This window comes from Pteropus medius, unplaced genomic scaffold (assembly GCF_902729225.1).
Source record: "Pteropus medius unplaced genomic scaffold, Ma_sr-lr_union100, whole genome shotgun sequence".
NCBI classification, from domain to species: Eukaryota; Metazoa; Chordata; class Mammalia; order Chiroptera; family Pteropodidae; genus Pteropus; species Pteropus medius.
This window is the reverse complement of record NW_024344378.1, coordinates 18,233,752-18,251,535: the sequence shown is the minus strand read 5'-3', so window position 1 is coordinate 18,251,535 and position 17,784 is coordinate 18,233,752. Positions and strand designations below refer to the sequence as shown.

At 46.1% G+C, this 17,784-nt stretch overlaps 1 protein-coding gene across 3 annotated transcripts in view; it reads left to right on the top strand.

The window, feature by feature from the left end:
- The window catches only part of NEURL1 (neuralized E3 ubiquitin protein ligase 1), a 70,509-nt gene that overhangs the window by 22,147 nt on the left and 30,578 nt on the right, over nucleotides 1-17,784 (top strand). The gene's annotated exons all lie outside the window — the stretch shown is intronic.

Sequence of the window (17,784 nt, the reverse complement as noted above, 5' to 3'; positions counted from 1 at the left end):
GCATTTGAAAATGACTGGAAGGAGGTGAGGGAGTGAGAGATGCAGATATTTGGGGAAACGACTCTCTATTCTGCAGTTTGATACTTGCACATCCATCTGTGTATCTGCTTATCACTCATCCTTCTTTTTGTACTATACAAACACAGACCGAAGCTGAGTGGATGCCCACCCAGCTGTTATCAGTGGCTACCTGTGGGGAATAGGCTGGGGATGGAGTGGTGTGGCGGAGTGGAATGCTTTTAGTTTTTACTCCATATTAGTTGGTACTATTTTATTTATTTTTAAAATAATCATATATTGCTTTTATTCCTTAAACTTAAAAAATGAACTTTTATATCCCCACCTCTCCCCTAAAAGGTGGCCTACAGAGTCAAGTCCTTTCTTCGATTTGAGGAGTGAACGAGGTCCTTGATGTAGTTATGCCTGGTGCCAGGACAGGGCTAAGTCTCCGAAATAAAAATGGGTAGAATTTAAAAAATCCTGGATTTACTCGCTTTACCAGGAGTCCCTTGGAGTCAGTGTCCGGGCCCTACCTCTTATGTCTCTGGGGACTGATTGGGTCTGGTTCTCCTTGATAGATATTAAGGAACCCCTTAAGGACTTATCTAGAAGACTTCATATGTTCCTTAAGCCTGTGTGTGGTTTTAGACTTCCTGTCTCAGACATCACACTGCATCATCCTCATCATTTTTGTCACCATTTTAAAGTACCACCACCAGCAGCACCAGATGCTTTAGTAACGGTTTACTGCTTAAATTATTATGAGAATATACCCTTTGACCAACATTTCCCCATATTCCACACCCCTCAGCCCCTGGAAACCACCATTCTACCCGCTGCTTTTATGAGTTGGACTTTTTTAGATTTCACATGTAAGTGAGATCGTGCAGGATTTGTCTTCCTCTGGCTCGTTTCACTAGCTGTAGTATCCTCTAGGTTCATCTGTGTTGTCTCAAATGGTAGGATTTCCTTCTTTGTTAAGGCTGAATAATATTCCATTGTATATATATATATACACCACATATTCTTTATCCATTCATCTGTAGTGGACACTTAAGTTGTTTCTGCATCTTGGCTATTGTAAATAATGCTGCAATGAATGTGGGGGTGCAGATATCTCTTCAAGGTAGTGATTTCATTTCCTTTGGCTATATACTCAGAAGTGGGATTGCTGGATCACATGGTAGTTCTATTTTTAATTTTTTGAGGAACCTCCATACTATTTTCCGTAGCAGCTGTACCAATTTATAATCCCACCAACAGTGTACAAGTGTTCTTTTTTTTCTACATCCTTGCCGGCACTTACCGCTTGTCTTTTTTATAATAGCCGTCTGACAGGTTTGAGGTGATAGCCCATGTGGTTTTGAGTTGCATTTCCCTGATGATTAGTGATGTTGAATACCTTTTCATATTTTTGTTGGCCATTTGTATGTCTTCTTTGGAAAATGTCTATTCAAGTCCTTTGCCCATTTAAAAATTGAGTTATTATTATTATTTGTTATTGAGTTATTTAAATTTCTTACATATTTTGATATAACCCTTTAAGATGTATGGTTTGCATATATTTGCTCCCATTCTGTAGGTTGTCTCTTCCTCTGTTGTTTGCTTCCTTTGCTGTGCAGAAGCTTTTTAGTTTGATGCAATCTCATTTGTCTATTTTTGCTTTTGTTGCCTGTGCTTCTGGGATCATATCCAAAAAAATCATTGTCAAGACCAATGTCAAGCTTTTTCCCTGTTTTCTTCCAGTTGTTTTACAGTTTTTGGTCTTATGTTTAAGTCTTTAATCCATTTTTAATTGATTTTTGTATATGGTATGAGGTAAGTTCCCAATTTCATAATTTGGCATGTATATATACATTTTGCCCAATACCATTTATTGAAGAGACCATCCTTTCCCCATTGTGTGTTCTTGGCACCCTTGTTGAAGATTAGTTGACCGTAAATGCTTGGGTTTATTTGTGAGCTTTCTATTTTGTTGCATTGGTTTATAAGCCAGTTTTTATGCCAGTACCATACTGTTTGATTATTATAGCTTTGTTATAGTTTGAAGTCAGGAAGTGTGATGCCTTTAGCTTTGTTCTTCTTGCTCATGATTGCTTTGGTTTTTCAGGGTCTTTTGTGGTTTCATGTTAATTTTAGGATTGTTGTTCTATTTCAGTGAAAAATGTCATTGGAATTTCAATAGGAATTGCATTGAATCTGTAGATTGCTTTGGGTAGTATGGACATTTTAACAATATGAATTTTTCCAGTCCAGGAACATAAGCTGTCTTTTCATTTATTTGTGTCTTTTTCAGTTTCTTTTTACCAGTATTTTATAGCTTTCAGTGGTCAGATCTTTCACCTTCTTGGTCAAATTTATTCCCAAGTATTTTATTCTCTTTGATGACATTGTAAATGGGATTTTTTTTTCTTTATTTTTGGATAGCATTTCACCGTTGTCTTGCCTATATATAATTTGATAGCCTTTTTTTTTTCATGTGAGGGGACCATCCTCTGGTGCACCCTTCCAAAGCATTCAACTTAATTTGTTTTTATTTTTAAATAATTGTGGTCATAATTGTGGTAAACATAAAATTTACCATCTTAGCCATGGTATACAGTTTAATGGGATTAAGTACAGTATGTTCACATGTTTTGCAACCATCACCACCCTCCGTCTCTAGAACTTTTTCACTTTCCCAAATTGAAACTCTGTACCTACTAAACAATAACACCTCATTCCCCCTACCTCCAGCCCTAGCAACCATTACTTTCTGCCTCTATGAATTCGAGTAGTCTGGGTACCTCATATGACTGGAATTATACAATGTTTGTCTTCTTGTTATCGGGTTATTTCACTTAGCACAATGTCCTCAAGGTTCATCTGTATTGTAGTATGTGTCAGAATTTTTTTTGAAGCCGAATAATATTCCACTATATGTATATACCACATTTTGTGTATTCATTCATCTGTTGATGATGGATGCTTGCATTGTTCCTATGTTTTGGATATTGTGAATAATGCTACTATGAACATAGGTGTACAAATATCTGTTCAAGTCCTTGCTTTCAATTCTTTTGGGTATATCCCCAAAAGAAGAATTGTTAGATCACATGGTAATTCTATTTTTAATTTTTTGGAGAACTGATTTAACTTAGTGTTTACAGAAACATCAATTTTCTTTCTCCATTCTCTCTTCTCACACCTGTATTTAATGAATTTTCAAAAACAGCTTTATCGAAGTATAATTGACATACAACATACTGCAAAATTTATAATGTACAATTTGATATGTTTTGACATATGTATACATCTGTGAAACTGTCAGTACCGTTAAGTTAGTGAACATCTACATCACTGTCAAAAATTTCCTCATGTCTTTAGTAATCTCTCTCTCCTCCTCCTCCCTCTCCCTCATACTCAAGTAACCACTGATCTGCTTTCTGTGGCTATAGATTAGTTTGCATTTTTAGAGTTCCTTGTAAATGGAATCATGCAGAATGTATTTTCTTTTCCTCTGGCTTCCTCCACTCAGTTATTTTGAGATTCATTCATGTTGTGGTATGTGTTAATAGTTTGTTGCTTTTTATTGCTTGGTGGTGTTCCATAATGTGAATGCACAAATTGTTTATCTGTTCACCTGTTGATAGATATTTGGGTTGTTTTCAAATTTGTGCTGTTATAAATAAAGTTGTTAAGAACATTTACATACATGTCTATGTATGGACATGGATTTCCTTTTCTCTTGGGTAAATACTTAGAAATGCAATGACTGGATCATATGGTAGGTACATATTTAACTTTTAAAGAAACTGCTGAACTGTTTCTAAAATAGTTGTGCCATTTTACAGTTTCATCAGCAGAGTATGAGAATTTAATTTCTCCGCATTGTCACCACACTTGGTATGGTCAGTCATTTTAATAGATGTGTATGGTATCTCCTCATGGTTCTAATTTGCATTTCCCCCGTGACTAATAATATTGAGCATTTTTTTTCATCTGTTTAGTTTCCATCTGTCTATCTACTTTGGTGAAGTGCCTTGAAATTTTCGCCAATTAATTTTTTTTAGCTTTTGTGGTATAATTGATGCATAACATTGTGTAAGTTTAAAGTGTACGACTGTGTTGATTTGATACATCTATATACTGTAAAATGATAACCACTCTAGCATTTACTGTCACCTACATCCTATCACATGGTTACCATTTCTTTTTTCATAGTGAGAACATTTAAGATCTACTCTCTTAGCAAATTTCAAGTATACAATACAGTATTATTAACTATAGTCACCAATGCTGTACATTAGATCCCCCAATTTTTTATTCTTATAACTGGAATTTTGTACCCTTTAGCCAATATCTTTCCATTTCTCCCAAAGCCAACCCCTGGTAACCACCACTCTACTCTCTGTTTCTCTGAGTTTGACTATTTTAGATTCCACATATAAGTGATATCATACAGTATTTGTCTTTCTCTGCCTGATTTATTTCACTTAGCATAATACTCTCAAGGTTCATCCAACTTTCTTATTGGCCCATTATTTTTTATTGGATTATTTGGTCTTCCTTCCTTCCTTCCTTCCTTCCTTCCTTCCTTCCTTCCTTCTTTTCTTCTTTCTTTTCTTTTCTTTTCTTTTCTTTTCTTTTCTTTTCTCTTCTCTTCTCTTCTCTTCTCTTCTTTTCTTTTCTTTTCTTTTCTTTTTAGATTTTGAGAGTTCTTTATATATTCTGGATTCTCTGTTAGATATGTACTTTGCGATGATTTTCTCCCAGTCTGTGGCTTGTCTTTTCATTCCTTTAAAAGACACTTTTGATGTTTTTTTAATGTAATAGTCAAATAAATTTTGTGTATTCATTCATCTGTTGATGATGGATGCTTGCATTGTTCCTATGATTTCCTGGCATACCAACCAGTCATAAACAAGTTCAGGGACAGTACAGCTTCTCATATTGAGCATACAGTTCAGCTGGAGGGAGCAGAAGGGTATGTGGGGACACCAGGGAAGACCCCACCAATTTTGAAGATTCTGTGTGCTGTGGGTATCAGTCATAATGTTTCCCAGAGGGCATGAAGCTCATCTTATGGCTGAGGACTCTGTTATTATTTGAAGTGTCTTCAAATAATATTCCAGCTTCCCTTGCAGCTTGGTGTAGCCCTCTGACTACATTCTTGTCAGTGAAGTGCAAATTAGAATTGTTGGGTGGACTTTGCATAAGATTCCTTTAAAGAGAGGCAGATAGCTGGTATAGGTCCTTTGATTTTAGTTTTCCATGACCCACTTGCTTCCTGCCTGGAATGTGGATAAGGTGGCTAGAGCTTCAGCATCTATCTTGGATCATGAAGCAAACTTGAAATGTCATGTGGAATGGTGGAGTAGAAAGATAAATGAAGCCTGGGTCCCTGATGACTGCAGAGCTGCCACAGACTTCTACGTGAGAGAAAACATCTTATGTGTTTAAAAATTCATGCTATTTCTAGTATTTGTTACTATCAACCAAATGCAGTTTCTAAAAGAATTTAGTTAATGTGGCATCAAAGAGAAGTCAGTTCCACTGCATATTTATTTACATCACTGAGATCATAGTGTTAGAATATTTATTTATTTATTTATTTGTTCGTTTGTTTATTTATTTATTTATTTATTTATTTAAGTTTATTGGGGTAGCATTGGTTAATACAATTATATAATTTTCAAGTGTACATTATAATTTGACATCTATATATTCTATTGTGTGATTACCACCCAGAGTCCAGTTTCCTTTACCCACTTCACCCCACCCATACCCCCCTATATTTGATCCCCTTAACCCTGTCTACCTGTTCCCTCCTCCCCTACCCCCTACCCTCTGGCAACCACTAGTTCATTGTCCATGTCCTTAAGTCTCTGTTTGTCCTGTTCATTTGTTGCTTTTAGGTTTGTATCCCACATATAAGTGATATCATGTGATTTTCAACTTTTTCAGCCTGGCTTATTTTGCTTAGCATGATTATCTCAAGGTCCATCCAGGTTGTTGCAAATAGCAGTATTTCATTTCTTCTTATGGCTGAGTAATATTCCATTATGTATGTGCCACAGCTTCAATACGATCATGTATTGTAGGACACTTCGGTTGCTTCCATGTCCTGGCCACTGTGAATAGTGCTGCTATGAACATCGGTGTGCAAATACCTTTTTGGATATGGGGTAAATACCCAGCAGAGGGATTGCTGGATCATGTGGTAGATCAATTCTTAGTTTTTTGATGAACCTCCATACTGTTTTCCATAGTGACTGTACCAATTTGCAGTCCCACCAGCAGTGTATGAGGGTTCCTTTTTCTCTGAATCCTCTCCATTTGTTATTACTTGTTCTGTTGATTATAGCTATTCTAAAGAATATTTTTCATCCCTGCTTTTCATGTGTATCTTTATTATTACTACTGTTTTCTCCATCATCACAACCATCTTCTTTTATTGTCCTCCTCTTCATATTGTTACTGTGAATAATCGTTTTCATTATCGTAACAGTTTTTGAGAGGATTAGCTTCTTGTTGATGGAGGGTTTGCGTGTGTGTGTGTGTGTGTGTGTGTGTGTGTGTGTGAGAAGTCTATTTCTTGTTAAATATTCCATCGGGGGAGAAAGTATAGGAAGTCTGAGGGAGGCGTTCTCATTGAGGAATGCCTGTGGAAATGGTTGTAGTTGGTACTCAGATCTAGGAAAGCTTCAGTGTTCATTGGGTAAGGGCCACGTCAGTCATTTCCACCCTGCAGATAGCCAGCATTGCCCGTACATGGGGAAGCCCTCCAGGGGCTTGATGGGGCAGTATCTGTAAAGAAGGGCAGAGGGAATTAAACTTGATGGTGTAAGAAATAAGAAATGATTGAAGGTTCTTGAGTAGGGGAGTAGTGTGGTTTGCGTAGGAAGGATTGGAGATGGGGTGGAGGGGATTTAAAAGTGGGTAGACTACTTAAGAGGCTCTCACGGTGGTCCAGGCATGAGGTGATGAAGGTCATGTGTTAGGTGGGTCATGTATTAAGCAGTTAAGCAGACCTTAAGCAGTTAAGAGGGGATTAAAAATGAATAATAAATACATAGATAGATAGATAGATAGATAGATAGATAATTTAATTGTCAGAGGAAACACCTGGATGAGGGACAATAGAGAGGAAGCAGGGAGAGGCTGGGTGAGCCGTCAGACCTCAATGCAAGTGTGGTCCTGAGTGAAGGAAAGGGGTAAGGAAGGAAGTTTGGTGGAAGCGTTTTAGATTGCAGTGCAATTCAAAGGAAAGTTCAGTAAGGCCTTTGAGGAGTCCCAAGCCCAGGCCACAGTCGCTGGTCAAAGTCCCATGTCCCCCAAGAATGAGTCTGCCTTAATATCCCTGTCGCACTTGGTCATTGGCTAGGGGCAGCTCTGGGAAGCATGACCTTGGAGCAAATACTAGGGTGGATTTGAGAGCTCCAGAGCTGAGGCCCTCAGTCACTTATGCTCCCTGTAGCAGAAGATCCAAGGGGAGAGGGATGACTGAGGTGAGGTATGAAGAAGGTGACTGCTGCTGTCTCAGAGCTGTCATTGCAAGTAACAGATACTGACGTGGACTGGCTTATGCAATGAGGAGCTGCACTATCACAGGAAGTTCAGGAGTAGGTGGAATCCAGGGTTGATTGGGTCAGGGCTCTAAGATAAGGTCAAGGATGAAGTACTTTTTCCATCTCTACTCTGCCATCCATGGGTTGGCTTTCTTCTGGACCAGTAGTGACATGGCCATAGCAGTCCCAGGAATCATAGCCAGATGCAGCAATATCTAAAGGAAGAACTCTCTCTCCCATGTTTCTTTCTGAAGAGGAGAGAAAACTCCTTTCTCAGAGGGGTCTCTGAAGATTTTCCACTATGCTTTTTCGGTTGGAAGTGGGTCACATGGCCATTCTTGATTCAGTCACTGGCCAGGGGAATGGAACTATTGTGATTGGCTTAAATGGGTGGATTGCAGCCCTGGCCACACATTGGAACCATACTAGAGAGCTTTTAGAAGTACCCGTGCCTGGGCCCTGCCCCCTGATTTTCTGTATTAATTGGTCTGCAGTGGGAACTGGGCATGAGTAGTTTTATAACCACTCTAGGTGATGCTAATGTGCAGCCAAGGTAGAGAACCACTATCACCTTAGAGTAGAATAGGTGCCGGGGAGTCAGCCATATGTCCATTCTTGTCACTTACTAGTTTCGTGTGGCTCGGGCAAGTTATTTAACCTCTTTGAGCCTTAGTTTCCTCAACTGTAAATGGAGGCTGGCAATAACTACCCCCTGCAGTTACTAGGAAGACTGAATGAGCTCTTGGATGCTTTTAGACTTTGCAAACTGTAAGTCACTGACATCTGAGGATAGTTGCTCACCACCCTCCTGCGATTTGGAAGGAAAATTTAGCTTCTGTGCTGCCAGGAGCAGCCAGGGTAGAGATTTCTCCTGAGCAAAGCTTCCTGCCATTAAAATAAAAAATGAAAGAGAAGGAAAAATGACAGACTGGGAAGCCACAGGCAATTGCAGTGGGCTTTTTTCTTCTTGGATGGCGTGGGTTTGAATGTGCTGCTATAAATGATTTATGCAAATGAGTTGGAGGGGCTCTTTCCCCTGCCTCCTTAATCTGGGAGAGGCTGGGAGGAAGCCAGGGCATGTTTTCAGCATCTCCTCCTTGTAGTCCTGCAGTGGGTGGTTGGGGGCTGGTAGATGCCTTTCTGCTGCCTCTAGGGGAGATGGTCAGATAAGGCTGTGGTTCCTCAATGTTCCAGGACATACCTGGCTGCTTGGCTTCTTGGTCTTTCTACCTGAGTGAGCACTGGCTGGTGCTACCAATAGTACTGAGGACCCAAGGAGGGCCAACCGAGGAGGGGGTGCTGTGAGGTCATGGGCAAGGCAGTCTGTTGCCTTTGGTTACCACTGGGTTCACAGGGACCCGGGACATCATGGTTGGGAGGGTGACCTCAGGGCTGATATCTGGAGCCTGGAGAAGGGACTGATGGGGGCCAAGTAAAGACCACTCATCATCAGCCCTGGCCTCTCTTCCTCCCACATCCTCTCGCCTTCTTTTCCTGCTTCCTTCATAAAATATGCTTTGAGCAATACCCAGTGCCTACCATGTTAGGTACTGAGGATCCAGAGCTAAGAAAATACCTGTCTGCCCTCAGGTTGCTCCCAGTATAGGAAGGGGATTCTTATCATCATTGTAGGGCTGGGGCTGCACGAAGGGCTGGACATGTCTTGGAGAAGGAAGGTCTAATCTGCCCCGGGGCATTGGGATGACCTCAGAAAGATGCCTTTGAGCTGAGCAATGAAGGTGAGGTAAGAGTTTTTGAGTGACCAGTGTGGCGAGAGGGCATTCCAGATAGAGCGACAGTGTTCAAAGAGCCATGGACATATGCAGTGCGTCATGTCCTGGGACATATGTGGTTCATGAGCATGGAGTGTTGATACTTGGGGTGAGAGATGAGGCCAGACACTGGGCTGAGGCCAGGTCCCAGAAAACCTTGAATGCTCCCCAAAGCAGGGTGGAGTTTATCCAGTATGGGATATTTAAGTTGGGGAGTGACCCAGTCGGATTTGTCGGGCAGACAGGTCAGCCTGGTAGACCTGAGGAAGTGGGACCAGAAGCCAAAGGATGTTGCAAGAATTGTCCAGATCTGGATGATGGTGGCCTCAACTGTGGAAGTAGCCAGGGGATGGATTTGAGAAGGACACAGTGACTGCTCAGACGGGAGAATCCAGGCTGACACCAGACTTCTGGCCTGGCTAGTAGCACTCAAGGCATAAACCAGGCCGTGCTCTTGTTAGGTGGGGTCAGGAGGAGGACTGGGAAGCAGCGATGCCCAGCTAAGAGGGTGTTGGCTCATCTTGGTTTTCCACCAGACTTTGGTGGAAGAGGGCAAGAAAGAGGGCCTGCTGCTTCAGACGGTGCAAGAATTCATGATTGCCTCTCCCCAGATGACCCCCCTCTATTTTACAGATGTGAAAACTCTGGCCAACGGAGAAGAATGACTTGCCCAAGGTCACACAGCAAATTATAGAGGTGGTGTCATGACTAATAAAATTAAATCCTCCCAACAAAGGCTAATGTAGCCCACCTCCCTTATTTGGCCCTGAGAACAGAGCTGTCTTCTCGGCAGGAGAAGTGGTTTTGGCTAAGCAGGGCTGAGGTTGTGAGGGGTGGGGTATTTGTTTTAGAGAGGGGAGGAGGTACCCTGGGGAGAGATAGGCTCCTGTTTGCCTATTAATAGGGCCCATCACAGGAGCTGCATTAACTCACCTCCTGGAGCCCTTGACCTCCCCGACCTCCATGGAGGAACCTGTGCAGACATTAAAAGGGGCTGCCCTCTCTGAGTCTCTCTAAACCCAAGCAAGCTCATAAAGGCCTTTCCATACCTTAGTTGAGTTTGACCACGGACCACAAAACCTGCCTGGGACCCAAGAGCCTTGACTCCCAGAGAAGGCTTTGTCCTCTCAACTTGGATGCTGGAGAATCCACACTGTGCATTGCCAGACTCTCTGGTGGCTTGCCTGACCTGGGCTCCAGCAGACGGAAGGAGGAAAGGAAGGGGGAAGTAATCCTGAAGCAGTGTGGCATTGTGGGGGCGAAGCCTGAGATATGTTACTGGAGAGAGAGGGAAGGAAGGACAGGTGCAATGGATGAAGGTACAAATTGGAAAATGGAGTGAGTGGGAGATGGGACAGATGCAGGGAGGAAGGTGCATATTCTGTCACTGCAGTCACCTTGTGATGGCTGCTCTTCTTGGGCTGTCCTTTAGGCAGGGGGCCCACAGTCCCAACAGCCCATACCTGACCTCTAGCTCCAGAGGGAACCTGAGCCAACCACATGCTTATGGTCCCCAGGCCTTTAGGGATTAAGAGCCCCTGTTTGTGGGTCTTCCTGATGATACAGTGTGTGATTGTCTGGGGTCAGGGACGCAGTCTGGGCCTAGGGCTGGAGGTGTTGTGGTAGGGGACAGAGTTTGTCCATCAGCTCAGTGGTCATGAAAGCCACCAGCCTCTCTGAAGGCGCCTCTGTGCCTAGAGGTCCCACCCTTGACTCTTCAGCCAGCATGGCCAATATCCACTGTGCTCCAGGTCATAGCTCCTGAGTGGTGGGCACTGAGCTGGCATAGGTCAGCGGCTGGACCTCAGGTCAGTGACTCACTTTTGCTCCATGTGAGTAGAAGCTCCTGTTCCAGAGCCAAGCAGAGCTCCCTGTTCCTTAAAAGGACCTGCCATCCCTTTTCTCTTTTCAGAGCATCTTCAGGTTTGTGTCTCGGCACGTGATAGCTGGTGCCCCACTGCATTCATCCCCTTCCCCTTTGATCACGTGTACGGTGTAAAGCTCTGGCTCCCAGAGCTCAGATAGTGCTAGAGCCTCTGTATGGAGTTTAGGACTGCAAGTGTCTCATCAACAGTGCCACCACGGCATGGCACTTCTTATGCATCCCACACTGTCTGAGCACACTCCATGTGTGAACTCATTTCATCCCCTAGCAGCCTTGCGAGGTAGGCACTGTTATCACCAACTCCATTTTTCAGAAGAGGAAATAGACACCGAGTAGGCGTTAGAACCGGGATTTGAATTCAGGCATCTGACTCCAGAGCCTGCTCTTAAACACCACGTGGGCAGCACCTGGTGTAGACGTACTCTAAGTGGTGGCAGTGAGTAGTAGTCGGTGCTGTGGGTCACTGGGTCTGGCTATCCATGGCCCTCCTGGGAGTTCTTCAGCCCCAGGGCCTGGCCCTGCAGGGGCTGCACTTTCTCTTGTGCCCACTAAGGCCCAATATCTGAGTCTGAGTGTCAGAGTGAAAGGCTCCAGCAGTGGGCAGGAGGCAGGCCCAGGGAGCAGCAGAAGGAGCCAAGTAAGCTGGTCCTGGGCTCTGCCATTCATCAGTAAGCTGGACCTGGGAGGGGAAGGAAGCAGGGGAGCCTGAGGAAGCCCACTCCTTAGAGGCAGCAGGGTGGGCTGAAGTGGGGAGGGAGGCTCTCAGCCTAGATGGTTTTAGCTGGCTGGGATTGGGGCACCAGAAAGGGTGGGCACCAGGATCCCTGGCAGAGTCATGGGTCCTGAAGGCGTGTGTGCATGTGTGTGAATATAGGAAGGTGAAATGGGGAGAGAGAGAGGAAGAGAGAGAGAAGGAGGGAGGGAGGGAAGGAGGGGTAATGAGTGGAAGAAGAGAACGAGAGGAGGAGGAGGAGGGGAGTGGTAGGTGTGGGGGAGGGATCGCTGGAGTGGGGGAGGGTGGTCTCTGCCTCAGAGGAGGGATTTAACCTCCTGCTCTCAGCTGCCAGCTTTTCTCATAATCCGGGCAGGCCCGGCAGGATCAGTCTAGTGTGTTTACGCATCTCTGATGGACAAGGCTCATGTCTTGCTCCAGCACATGTGTCCTGTCCCCTGCCTCACCTGGGGTCTCCTCCTCTCTCTGCCTCGCCTCCCTCGTAAGTGTCTCGTTGTCTGCCCTTCCTCGCCCTCCTCAGCAAGGTTATAATTTAGGTCATTTATCACTTGTGACCATTAACACAAGGGCTGGCTTCAAGTTTAAAATTCATTCTACTCCCGAACAAAAACAGAGCGCTAACCAGGTGACTAGGGGCGATGTTCTTCTAAGTAAGCAGTAGGTTCTGCTTACTTAGAAGAACCTGCTGTTACCCAGCACTCTGCAATGGCGTTTGCATAGACGGCACGTGTTCAAGGATACATGTAAATCCCAGAACAGGGACTGGTGCAAGGTAGGCCGTGCTGAGCTGGTCCTCCCTTTTTTCTCCTCCTAAGTGTAAGTGTAACGTGTATACTTAGTGTTCAACTCATATCCTGGATCCTAAGTCACTCCCTGAGGTTAGGGCAGGGATCTTAGCCCCTCTAGGGTCTACCTGGATTCCTGGGTTCTCTGGGTCTCTGAACAACATCGACAGCAATAGTTACTCTTACTTGCTGAGCCAAGCCCTGGACCTCAGAGGAGCTCAGCTTGCCCAGTCATGTGTCAGTAGAGCTTGCCTGCCTGACCTCAGGACCAGAGCTCCCAGTCTCCACGAGGGTGGGGTGGACACATCTATCCACCCTTCCTGGCCGGTGACATAGATCTTATCACAGGCAACTGTTTGCTGCCAGCTGGGGGCTCTGTGGGTGTGGGCTGTGTCTGGCACACTCTGTCCTGGGAATCGAAACCTGGTTTCTTCCTTGTTCTGTCCTTTTCTGCCTGGTGTGGATGGTGACTCCTGTGTAGTACGGGCTGGCCAGGACGGCCCTGAGGCCCAGACCTGGGGACTAGGAGTAGGTGTATTCGTGTCTTGGAGGGTCTGAGAAAGGGACCACTTGGCACTGGGCCGGTGGCCTGGGAGGGGCGCCCAACTTCAAGCTGTTTTCTCAGATCCCCTTTCGGTCTCCACCCTCGCCTCTGCACCTGTTGTGTTCCCATCATCCTGGGCGGCTGGCAGCTGTCACTGCTGGGGCACCTGTCCCAGCCCCAGAGGACGTCCTATGGGCTGCATGGCTCCAGTTTCCCCGCAGCATGCAGAGCACGCTCTGTCTCTCATCTGCGCGTCCTCATCTCCGTGCACCTCTCTCTCTTTTCCAGACTCCAGGCAGCAGCCTTCACTCTCATTCTGGTTCTGGACATGAGAGGAAGCTTTGGAGGGGGCGCCCCCTGCTCCCCATTCTCCAGCACCAGGCCCAGCCTAATAGGCCAGGGAGGATGGATGGCTCTGGCAGGTCGACTTTAAGCCCCATATGCCAGGTGACTCATCAGCTCAATCAAATTAGCCTTTGTTCTTGATGAAAAAGACGGGAAAGCAACCAGGCACTTTTTCCCAGCTCCTCCCCAGCAGGGCCACCTCCCCTCCCTAACCTCTCTTTGGGGACTGCTCCAGATACTAGTCCCCTCTTCCCACCTCATAAAAAGAAGTTATCCCCTCTCCTTGTTCTGCAAGATTTCCAGGATGAGCCACCTGTTAGTGGACAGGAAGTCCAGTATTAGGCCAGTCTACAGTCTCCCCTGCCTTTACTTAAGCTCCATCCCTGGGACGTAACCCTCTGTCTTCTGGAAAACTCCTAGGCTCTGCCTTTACATAGAACCCTTCTGATTCCTTAAAAGGAAGATCTATTATCCCTTTGTCTTCTCTTCCCCAAGCAGAAGTCCCCTGCCTTTGACCTTTCCTGTGTAGAGTGTGAGTTTCGATGGCAGGCAGGTCTGGGATTGAACTCTGGTTTGTCTTGCCCTCACTGTAACCTCTCTGAGCCCCCGTTTTACAGCCTGCAGGATGGGGATGATTATAATCCTGCAAGGATGTTGTGGTATTCGGTGAGATTATATGTGTGAAATACTTCACACGGTGCCGGGCACAGAGTAAGCGTTCAATAAATGGTAGCAGTTACGACCTCTTCAGCAGACTTGCTTAGAGGTTCTTCATTCCGTTTTCACACCTTTTCCACCCTTTCACATCTCCTTTCACATCCTGTCGTCCTTCTCCTTTTCTACAGAACATAACACTGAAATAATTTAACCAGAGCCCAGAGAACCTCATTCCTTGATCCCAGCATGGCTCCCGCTTGGCTTTTGAAGGGCAGAAGTTGGGTCTTGTTCACCAGTGGGTCCAGAGTTGGCACTCAGTGAACGCTTAATGAACGGAATGAATGCTGTAGGTCAGTGGTGCTCTCACTCCTTTCAGTAATAGACTTCTTTGGCCAAACGGAGTTTTACGTGATGCTTCAATGGATATAACAGAGAACAGGTACAGTGCTGGCTGCCACGTCATCTGTAGAGGCCTGGATACTTCTCTGCGGAGGGTTGAGGGGGGACCCTTAGACGCAGGACATTGCCACTTCCTATTTAATTGGGGAAGTGGAAACAGGAAACAAGGAAGTCTGCTGGAAAACCGCTGCAGACAGTGGCGGCATAAAGGCTCAGGCACAGCTCAGGCTGCCTCGCAATTCTCTATACCAGACTTGCTCCAGTAACCAGAGGGAATATGCCGCCCGCCTGAAGGACTTCCAGTTGCAGAGGCCTCACCCTGTCCCCATCCCAGCTTAGTTACTTCCCCCTAGTCCTGTTTCCGGAAAACTAGTTCCATCCGTGAGATATTTTCTGAGCACCTGCTCTGTGTCGGCCCAAGGATGCTAGGCCCAAGGAGTGTGTGGGCAAGTCTGGCACAAGCCCGACCCTGCTGGATGCTGCCGCTTTCTCCCCTGCTGACTCTTGCCTCCTCCCATGCATTTTCCACACCAGATGGCAGAGTGACCTTTTAGAAATGCAAGTCTGATCTTGTTGAAAACCGTCAGGGGTTCCCTATTGCTCTCGGAAAAAAGGCCAGGTTCTTCACCCTACTCTTTGAGGCCCTCCTGGTGTGTCCCCAGCCCATCTTGGCTTGCCACCAGAAAGTTTCCCCGGGATTCTCCTGCTGCCCTTGCTGCAGCCATACCAACCTTACTTCTCAGGTATGTGGGGCTCGTTCCAGGCACAGGGCCTTTGCACAAGTTGTGCTCTGTGGAGCATTCTCTCCCCAACCTACCTGCACAACGCAGGGACATGCCTGCTTCTCTTTCACTATTGCTTTTCAGGTAAGCCTGCCCCGAGCCTTCTTTATTTAAGAACAGTTTTCTAGGATTGTGACAATATGTTTTTTAGTGAGACTACTTGATACATGTCTGTTTCCCTCTGGACTATAACTCCACAAGAGTCCATTGTTGGTCACCATTGCATCCCCAGCATGTGGCTTAGCATCTGGCACATAGTAGGTGCTCAGTAAATGTCCATCAAGTTGAATTGTTGAGATGTACCTAGGAGAAGCCAGGGAAAACAGATAAGGCTACAGCTAGGCCATGGCTGTCTCTGTGTCGGGCAGAGTAGGATGAAGGGTTGGGAGAGGCATAGCTTGGGCTCAGAGGAGAGACAAGCTCCAAGAAGAGGGACTCACTCTGCACCCGGAAGAAGAGTTCTCAATGCTGGAGGGCAGGAAGACCAGGCTGGCTATGGGAGGGGTTGCTGGGGAAGTGCCCAGCCAGGTGTATTAAAAGGTGGGATGAGGGGGGTTGACTGTGTGGCTGCAGGAACAGCCTCCAGAGCAGCTTCTTTCTGCCTTAGTTTTCTCATCTGTAAACCGGGCATAAAAACGCAACCTAGCTCTTAGGATTGAACAAGCTAATATGTATAATATGTTTACAACTGCCTGGCACAGAGTCAAGGCTTTGTGTTTGTTGTTGTTGTTATGATTATTACCCCACAAAAGGACTTTGGGTTATTTCCTCTCGGAAAGACTTTGACTTAGCCTCATTTGCTCCCCCATAGAACAGGATATGTGTGCGTGTGTGCATGGACGTGCGGCTGTGCACAGCCATGAGTGAGCATGTGCCTGTAGAAAGGGGCAGCCTTGCGTGAATCACGTGTCCCAGCTTCTCCCAGAGAGGCATGTCGGGAGCATCTCTGGTTTGGGAGTGGATTAGCAAGCGGGGTTTGTGGGCATTCCCACCCAGGGCCTGCCCAGAGCCCTCTGGCTGATGATCCCAGGTCAGGCCCAAATTCCCCTTCCCCTTTCCCCTTCCCCCAGACCCATCCAGGGGTGGCAGCAGCAGGGTCCTGAACTGAGGGCTCAGGACCCAGCACAGCCCTTCACAGTGCCCAGGCCTCTGAGTTCCAATGATGGGGGGCAGCCCCTGCCTTTCCCACAGCTCCTTCCCCAGTCCCCATCCCTCCACCTACTGGCCTTCCCTTCCCACCCAGATCTTTCCCTGTGAAACCAGATCCCTGACCCTGAGGAGGGAGTTTGGGGACTCGCCAGGGCCTGAGAGGAGGGAGCTGTCCTGTTTTCCTGGGAGAGGCCCCTGTCCTGCAGAGGGCCTGTGATGGGCGACGGACTGCGAGATTGTGCCACAGACCTGGGCTTGAACCTGGCCTCTGCCTCTGACCTGTTTGGTAACCTTGGACAAGTTCTTGAGCCTCAGCCCCCATTTCTTTCCCATAAAATGAATGTAACAGGAGTCCCTGTCACCTGGAGTGTAAATCCGATAGTACATGCGGTGCCTGGTGCTCTTTGAGTGCTCAGTGCAGTGGCTGCTCTTTTGAAGATGCCTTGAGCTCTTGCCTAGCTAGAGCTAGAGGGGCCTCCCTTCCCACTGCCCTCTCTGTCTGTACCCTTCCCTCTACTCTGAGTGTGGAGTGCCAGGTTCCGCACCTCAAGATTTCTCCAGGGACTGCCCGAGTCTGTGGGAATGGGCGTGTGTTGAGTGTGTACATTGCAAGGTGTTTATGTGTCAGTGTAGGTATCTGGTGGGCAGTAGGTGGCTAAGTGTGCGCAATGGTGGATGTTTGCCAGTGCTTATGAGCCAGTGTTCGTGTATATACATGTGACATGGTGTAGATGGATAGTGTGGTCTGTATGTACTGCTGTGTGTTTGTGTATATTTATGGTCAAAGGGACAGTTCAATGTGGGGGTAAAAGTATGGATTCTAGTGCCAGACTGCCTGGGTTTGCATCTCAGCCCTGCCACTTTCTGGGTAGGTAACCTCTTAATTTTCAGTGTTTTCATCTGTAAGATAACAATAGCAGTACCTATCAATAATAACAATGACATTGACCTCATCATTCAGCCCCTGAGGACCAACGGAGTCCTCAGCACTTGCAGTAGAGCCTGGCAGAAGATAGAGGCGGTGTCAGCTCTTTGTTACTGAGCTCTGCTAGCGGATCGTAAGCCCCTCGAGGGCAGGGGCGTGCCTTGCCTGATGTCCGCATGTAATGGATGCATAATGACGTGTGAATGGCAGAAGGCCTGGGCGAAAGGTGAGGTCATGTACGTGTGTGATGGGGAGTGT